At 39.4% G+C, this 8,198-nt stretch overlaps 1 pseudogene; it reads left to right on the top strand.

Annotated features, from left to right (window-relative positions):
- Nucleotides 1-3,584: 3,584 nt before the first annotated feature.
- Nucleotides 3,585-4,711, top strand: LOC139701547 (dolichyl pyrophosphate Glc1Man9GlcNAc2 alpha-1,3-glucosyltransferase pseudogene; annotated as a pseudogene).
- The last annotated feature ends 3,487 nt before the right edge of the window (nucleotides 4,712-8,198 follow it).

The raw sequence follows: 8,198 nt of genomic DNA, 5'->3' as shown, positions 1-8,198 counted from the left end.
TTTTTAAGAAGGTATTCAATACTAACAGCACAGGCCTAAGGCAACTGGATTTTCAGTGGATCTCAGAGGCAGGTAGAAATGTGTAAAATTTATAAGACACACTAAAGAAATTTGTCTGTTGAAATAACCCTTCAAAAGTTCTAAAAACAAAATAAGTGAGGGATGTAAGAGTAAAAGAAATTGAAGTTAAAGTGTAAAAGACCAGGCATTATAAAGTTTCTAAGCTGCAAGGCCTGAGTTAAAAAGTAAAGGACCAGGTATTGTTAAGTTCCTATGCTACATCCAAAACCTGAAATTCCTGTAGCTGTTAGGACAATACCCTGAACTGCCCAGTCAATATTTCCCCTGACCAACTGGTTGTTTAATAACTTGGGACCCTGTGCGGCCTGGCACGTAGGCATCGCAGGACCTAAACCAATCAGTTTGAATGTGTACCCCGATTTAGAACTGACCTATCACCCCCACCCAACCTGTTCCCGCCAATGAATGTACTAATCGTGTTTAAGAATTGTTGTTTGATTTTCCCATGGTGTATGATGATTTGTTAAAAAAGACTGTGATGTATGCAAAGCCCCCGCCCTCCCCAAAGTGTTCAAGCCCTGCTCGGGGCTCTGGGCTGCTCTCCCTTCTTGAGTGAGCATGGAGCCCCAGCGCACTGGATTGGATCCTCAATAAACCCCTTTTGCTGTTGCATGAGCCGCCATCTCTTGGTGGTCTCTTCCTCCGACCTTCACCGGACCCTTACAGGAAAATATCCTAAAGCTTAATTCATCATTGTTATTTAGAAACATGAGGCTACAGCTAAACCCTAGATCAATTATTTTCAAATCATTTAAGCTATTTTACACTTTTATATTCAAAAGTGTATATATTATATTGCTTTCTTCCCCAGTCAAAAGTGTCCTTCATATTCCAAGAAAAAATAATTCTGGATCACTATATGTAGGACATACACTTTGAGCCACAATTACCTAGAAATATTATATTTTATATCCCTTTTTGATTTCTTTTTAAAGAGAGAGAGAGAGAAAGACAGAGACAGAGAAAAGAGAGAGAGAGTGAACTTTTTTAACATTTACTTTTTAGTTTTCGGTGGACACAGATCTTTATTTTATTTTATTTTTTATTTTTTATGTGATGCTGAGGATCGAACCCAGTGCCCCATGCATGCCAGGCGAGCACGTTACAGCTTGAGCCACTTCCCCAGCCCCACCTTTTTGATTTAAAGGGAAAATTCACCATAACATTTACTTATTTTTTTATTGATTTTATTTTTTAAATACACATCAGCGGAATGCATTACAATTTTTATTACGCATATATACCACAATTTTTCATTTCTCTGTTTGTATATAAAGTAGGTTGACACCGAATTCGTGTCTACATACATGTACTTTGGATAATGATGCCCATTACATTCCACCATCCTTGCTAACCCCCTGGCCCCTCCCTTTCCCTCCCACCCCTTTGCCCTATCTAGATTTTGTCTATTCCTCCCATGCTTCCCCTCCCTATCCCACTATGAGTCAGCCTCCTTATATTAGAGAAACATTTGGCATCTGTTTTTTGGGGGGATTGGCTAACTTTACTTAGCATTATCTTCTCCAACTCCATCTGAAAAACCAGCCTCTACCTCAGAACAAATCCTGTCCAAGGAAGGGGTGTGACCTTTGTCCTTGGAAAGACCCACAGAGCACTCCTAGGCACATACCCACCCTGCTGAGTTGTTTATCCACAAATAACAGGAGATATCTGCTGAGCCAGGTGTCCCTGACTCAGTCAGACTAGGTAGTGACCCATAGCAACCCCCTAGTAGCCACCAATCAGTATGAGACAGGGAAATACCTAGGATGCCAGATGACCCTCCCAGTACTTTATAATGGTTGATAACATGTTGGTAAACCATGTAGTTCAGCACAAACACCCCTCTTGGCTTAAACCAATCAGTTCAAATGAATCCCCCTATTTTAGTAACCAATCACCCCTACCCAAATTCTTCCCACCAGTGAATGTGCTAATCATGTTTTAAAGTTGTTTATGATTTTCCCGTGGTGTGTGATGATTTGCCAAGAGATGCTATGATATATGTGAAGTTCCTGCCTTCCCCGAAGAATTTATAAAACTGCTGCAAACCTTGGGCTGAGGGCCTCTCAGTGTCACCAGTTGCTGTGTGCACAGGAGGACCGATAGCTAGCTTGCAATAAACACCTCTTTGCTGCTTACATCGATCTTGGTCTCTGGTGGTCTTTTGAGGGTCCTGAATTCTAGCATAACACATCCACTTACCTGAAAATGCCATGATTTTATTGTCTTTTATGGCTGAGTAAAATTCCATTGTGTATATATACCACATTTTTAATATTTACTTATTTAAGGACAGTTTTTGGCCCTTTATCAGGTACTTTGGAATGACTTGATCTCACTTTTCCCAAACAATCTACACAGAAAAGAAGATTTTCCTTAATGCACATGAGGATTGAGTTCTCCTCATAATACCCTAGAGGCCTGGCAGGGGCACTGAGAATGGGTCCTTATGGTCATTTAGTTTGATTTTGCTTAAAGAATCTCCTACAATTCCACAAGCTTCAGACCCCACCAAACCTGGATCTCTCCTCACTTGACACTATGGGCTTAGCAGTCATATGAACTTTTATTAAAGAAACTGCTATTGTTTTCTGTAAGTATGCAAACACATCCTAGTCTTCATATTTCTGGGAAATGTGTTCACATACTATGAATACAGATCTGTTTACTAGTTTGTCAAAAGTTATTTTTAAAAACTCCAAGTTCATATGCCCATAAAGACACTGATCACTGTTTCCAAGGCAATTTCCCCATGCCTACATCAATGCATGGTTTCCTATTCACAGGGAGCCTTCCTATACACACCAGGTTGATACAGATCAGACTCACTATAGGCAAAAAACAAGCATGTTACTGAGGAAAGAAGAGCCTGACTCAGTTAAAATATCAGCAAAATTTAGTACCTATTATTCAAGACTTTATAGACTATATTGACCCTCTTAGCATTCATAGCATTACTTGAGATTGAACATGTTCCTTTAGCAATAAAGAGTGTGGACAGCATTTATCAAATAAGGACAAACAATCCATGTCCACTAAATGACTTGACTACTGAGAGAAAACTCTTGGAGAGTTTGACAAAGACACTATTAAATATTTTTTTAATAAATGCTCAAGACGTTATATTCCTAGAAATGAGAAACTGTTAAGAACCTCCATTCTGCATGTCTGTGATTTATACAAAGTACTTAGGTTTGATTGTGTTCTCAGGTAAGAATAACTTATACATGGAAAGTGCACAGTGCTGCAGCAATGGTGGCGCTCGGAACCCTAATGGGTAGTGGCAATTGGTGTTCTGCTTTGGCGATCTGGGTGACTCTCCTCAAATGCCTTCTCATTTCCACCTACTATTCTACAGATTTTGACGTAAACCACAACTGGCTTGCTATCACTCACAGTTTGCCAATATCACATTGGTATTATGAGACAACTTCAGAGTGGACCTTGGCTTACCCCGCTTTTTTGTGTGGTTTGAATACGTCCTGTCACTTGTTGCCAAATATTTTGATCAAGTGATGCATAATGTTCATAATATGAACTACTGCATTTTAAGTACCTTATTTTTCCAGAGATTTTCTGTCATCTTTACAGATGTACTCTTTGTGTATGCTGTCTATGAGATTGAATTATATCACTACATCCAGCTATCTTGATTAATTAAGTTGCCCAGCCTGACCTCAGAGTTGCAGTTCTCCTGCCTCAGCCACTGGCATTACAGATATTCATTTCCAGTACAATGGATTCCTATTTTGATTAATGTTGCTCTCCATTGCATGGTTATTTCAGAAAAGGCATGGGGAAGGAACATTTTTCTTTGCCATTCTCCTACATTTAAAGCACATCTACTTCTATGTAGCACCAGCTTACAGTATATACCTGCTATGCTCTTACTGTTTTGCTGCAAATAAACCAGATGGGTCTGTCTGATGGAACAGTTTTAGCTTTGTCCGTGTTATTTTGCTGGGCCTCATTGTTTTCCTAGTTTCTGCTCTTTCACTGGGTCCTTTCCTAGCATTAAACCAGCTGCCTCAAGTCTTTTCCCAACTCTTTCCTTTCTAGAGGGGCCTCTGCCATGCATACTGGGCTTCAAACTTCTGGGCCTTCTACAATGCTTTGGACAAAGTTCTGTCTGTCATTGGTTTGGAATTGAAACTTCTTGATCCCAACAAGATCCCTAAGGCCTCAATGGCAATAGCCATACTCCTCGGAATTCTCCCAATGATCCTTTTGTCTGAGGAAAAAGCAGGAGATGCTTCAAATTTTCTGATTCTGACCACAACAGGACATTATTCCCTCTTCCCTCTGCTCTTCACTGCCCCAGAACTTCCCATTAAAATCTTACTCATGTTACTATTCTCCATCTATAGTATTTCTTCACTGAAGATTCTATTCAGAAAAGAAAAACCTCTTTTTAATTGGATGGAAATTTTCTACCTCCTTGGCTTGGGGATTCTGGAAGTCTGCTGTGAATTTGTATTCCCTATTACCTCCTGGAAGCTGAAGTGCTCCTTTTTTCCCTTTGTTACTGACTTCAGTGTATTGTGCAGTGGGCATCACACATGCTTGGTTCATACTGTATGTTTCAGTGTTGACTGGTGCTCCTATCAGCAAGACAAAGGAGCAATGAATAGAGGAACTGCTTGGAAGTAGGCAAAGCAATTATTTCATAGGAAACTAATCAGAACTTGAAGAAAGTTGCTTGTGGCATGAGCCATTCATTTTAGTAGATCTGTTTAGAGAATCATTCTTCCATCATTGGCCTTGTCAAGCCTAGCAACCTGATTGTTACCATGGTAAGAAGCTACTGCCCTCCATAAGCAGTGAAATTTATCTGAAAAAAAAAAAATCTCATCTTCCTCTGTTAAAATTGTCTGAGATCATTCAGACTGCTATGTTTTCTGAAAGCTAACAGAGTCTGATTAACAGCATAATTATTTGTAGACTATGTCAACCATTGTCAGGATATAAAGGATAATTAGACTCCTCTACTGAAGGAAACATAAATAAAATGGCATTTTTATTTCTGCAAAAAAAGAATATCTTATACACTACAGTTGTCTTGCTCTTAGGTGACACTGTGCATATTTATATTTGAAACTGGTAATACTGTGCAGGAACTTGTAGGATTAATACACTATAACAAAGATAATAAAAAGTAATGCTTTCCACATGGCTTCAATGAAGAAAGTATACAAATCTTCAAATCAAGGTATCAATATGGAGATTCCTCAGGTCAAGCATATTACTTGAACATCATGGGTTTGCTTCCCATGTAGGCCAACAAAATAGATTGGTCTGCACCCCCAGTAATGGTCAGGGACATTTCCTTGAGCGATTTTTGAACTTAATGGAGAGGAGGGAAGACATCAATGGAAATGGATGAAAACAAACATTATCTCTCTTAGAAGAGTGATTCAAAGTGTACGTCCTACCTATACTGATCCAGAATTTCTTTTCTTGGTATATGAAGGGCAATTTTGACTGGGGAAAAAATCAAAAGGAAGCTTCTGGAGAAAAATTACAAGTGCAGAGATTCCAAGTCAGACCTACCCACTGAATTGACTCCATAGATCTGTAAGTGTGGCCACTCCTCAGATATCACCATCAAGGAATAAAATGTACTTCAATATGTACTTCAATTCTCCTTAGAGTAGTGGGGGCAAAGAAGCTGTCAGGTAGAGTTTGTGCTTTAACTAATGGAGAAAATGATGCAGGTGTTAGATTCTAACTGTGTAGTTGCTACATGGGAGAAGAGTGAGCCCCATATATCAGAGTGACAATCCATGAGACAGATTTAAAGAACTGGACAAACAATCAAAACATGGACATTTTATTATTCTCCCTCTTCTTCCTCCAAATACCCAGAAATTAATAAATGGCAGATTCACAGGGAAAATGATAAAACATTTTCTTCTTCCTCCAGTTGTGTCTCCCAGTAGGAAATGAAGGAAATGACAACTGCTTATACAGAAAACAGAACTCTAACTCAGAATCTATGTACAAAATTCCCCTAGAGTTCCCTTCAAGAGAACAGTTCCACATAAAACACTCTCATTTGACTAAAAGAGTTTTAGAAGGCAGCCCACACAGTTGCTCATATTTTTTAAATAATAGATCCTGTGTCATAGACTATAGTTGCAGTCCACACAATTTGGTTTATCCTCAGGGACAGAGAGAGTATGTAGAGAAAGAAAAGATAGAGAAAGGGGGAGGAGTGAAGGGAAAGGGAGGAGGAAAAAGTAAACACAAGACAATGGTACAGGCTATCTAGAAACATTTTACCCTCTTTGCAAAATTCATCTGAGTCAAAAATCTCCTGCTGATTAAAAAGATCATGTAAAAATGTGCATGATCTATGAGAGTGCAACTTCCAGCAAGTCCTGTTCTGGAAGAGCTACTCTCATGACCAAACCTCATGCAAGCTGACATATAGGGAAGAATGGTTTCCTCTTGAGAACCAGCTATAAATGGAGGAAAAATGGCATTCAGTCTGTGTGGAAAGAAGACCTATGCATTTTTTTAGATATGTATGTGCATCTCATTACATTCATGTTGGTTCTCAAGAACATTTCAGTTTAGTCATAAAGTCTACAGGAAACTACTATTTAAGTTTTTAAAGCACTTCTTATGAAAATAAAGGTTAGCCAGCAAAAGCATTGAGCATCACTGAGGTCCATGGTTTTGTATTGGAACCTGATTTTCCACCCTGCTGGCAATATCCTCATTAAAATTTCTCAAACACAGGAGGCTGAGGCAGGAGAACTGCAAGTTTGAGGTCAACCTCAGCAAACTAGCAAGGCACTAATCAATTTAGGGAGATCCCATCTCAAAAAAAAAAAAAAAAAAAAAGGCGGGGGATGTAGCTCAATGGTAAAGTGCCCTGGGGTTTAATCCTCAGTAAAGCAAAATTCATTAATTAATTAACTAATTTAATTTCTCAGAGGATAGTACAGACATGAGAATAGCTCTTTTTTTTTTTTTTTTTTTTTTTATTGTGGGTTGTTCAAAACATTACAAATTTCTTGACATATCATATTCCACACTTTGATTCAAGTGGGTTATGAACTCCCACCTTCACCCCATACACAGATTGCAGAATCACATCAGTTACACATCCATTGATTTACAAATTGCCATACTAGTGTCTGTTGTGCTCCGCTGCCTTTCCCATCCTCCCCCCTCCCCCCTCCCCACCTCTCCCCTCCCCTCCCCTCCTCTCTCTCTACCTCCTCCACTGTATAACCCTGAGGGTCTCCTTCCATTACCATGCAATTTCCCTTCTCTCTCCCTTTCCCTCCCACCTCTCATCCCTGTTAAATGTTAATCTTCTTCTCCTGTTCTTCGTCCCTACACTGTTCTTAGTTACTCTCCTTATATCAAAGAAGACATTTGGCATTTGTTTTTTAGGGATTGGCTAGCTTCACTTAGCATAATCTGCTCTAATACCATCCATTTCCCTGTAAATTCTATGATTTTGTCATTTTTTAATGCAGAGTAATACTCCATTGTGTATAAATGCCACATTTTTTTTATCCATTCGTCTATTGAAGGGCATCTAGGTTGGTTCCACAGTCTTGCTATTGTGAACTGTGCTGCTATGAACATCGATGTAGCAGTGTCCCTGTAGCATGCTCTTTTTAGGTCTTTAGGGAATAGACCAAGAAGGGGAATAGCTGGGTCAAATGGTGGCTCCATTCCCAGCTATCCAAGAAATCTCCATACTGCTTTCCAAATTGGCTGCACCAATCTGCAGTCCCACCAGCAATGTACAAGTGTACCCTTTTCCCCACATCCTCGCCAGCACTTGTTGTTGTTTGACTTCCTAATGGCTGACAATCTTACTGGAGTGAGATGGTATCTTAGGGTGGTTTTGATTTGCATTTCTCTGACAGCTAGAGATGTTGAGCATTTTTTCATGTACTTGTTGATTGACTGTGTGTCCTCCTCTGAGAAGTGTCTGTTCAGGTCCTTGGCCCATTTGTTGATTGGGTTGTTTGTTTTCTTATTGTCTAATTTTTTGAGTTCTTTGTATACTCTGGATATTAGGGCTCTATCTGAAGTGTGAGGAGTAAAGATTTGTTCCCAGGGTGTAGGCTCCCTATTTACCTCTCTTA

Source organism: Marmota flaviventris, chromosome 13 (assembly GCF_047511675.1).
Source record: "Marmota flaviventris isolate mMarFla1 chromosome 13, mMarFla1.hap1, whole genome shotgun sequence".
NCBI lineage: Eukaryota > Metazoa > Chordata > Mammalia > Rodentia > Sciuridae > Marmota > Marmota flaviventris.
This window is presented reverse-complemented; position numbering and strand designations above follow the sequence as displayed.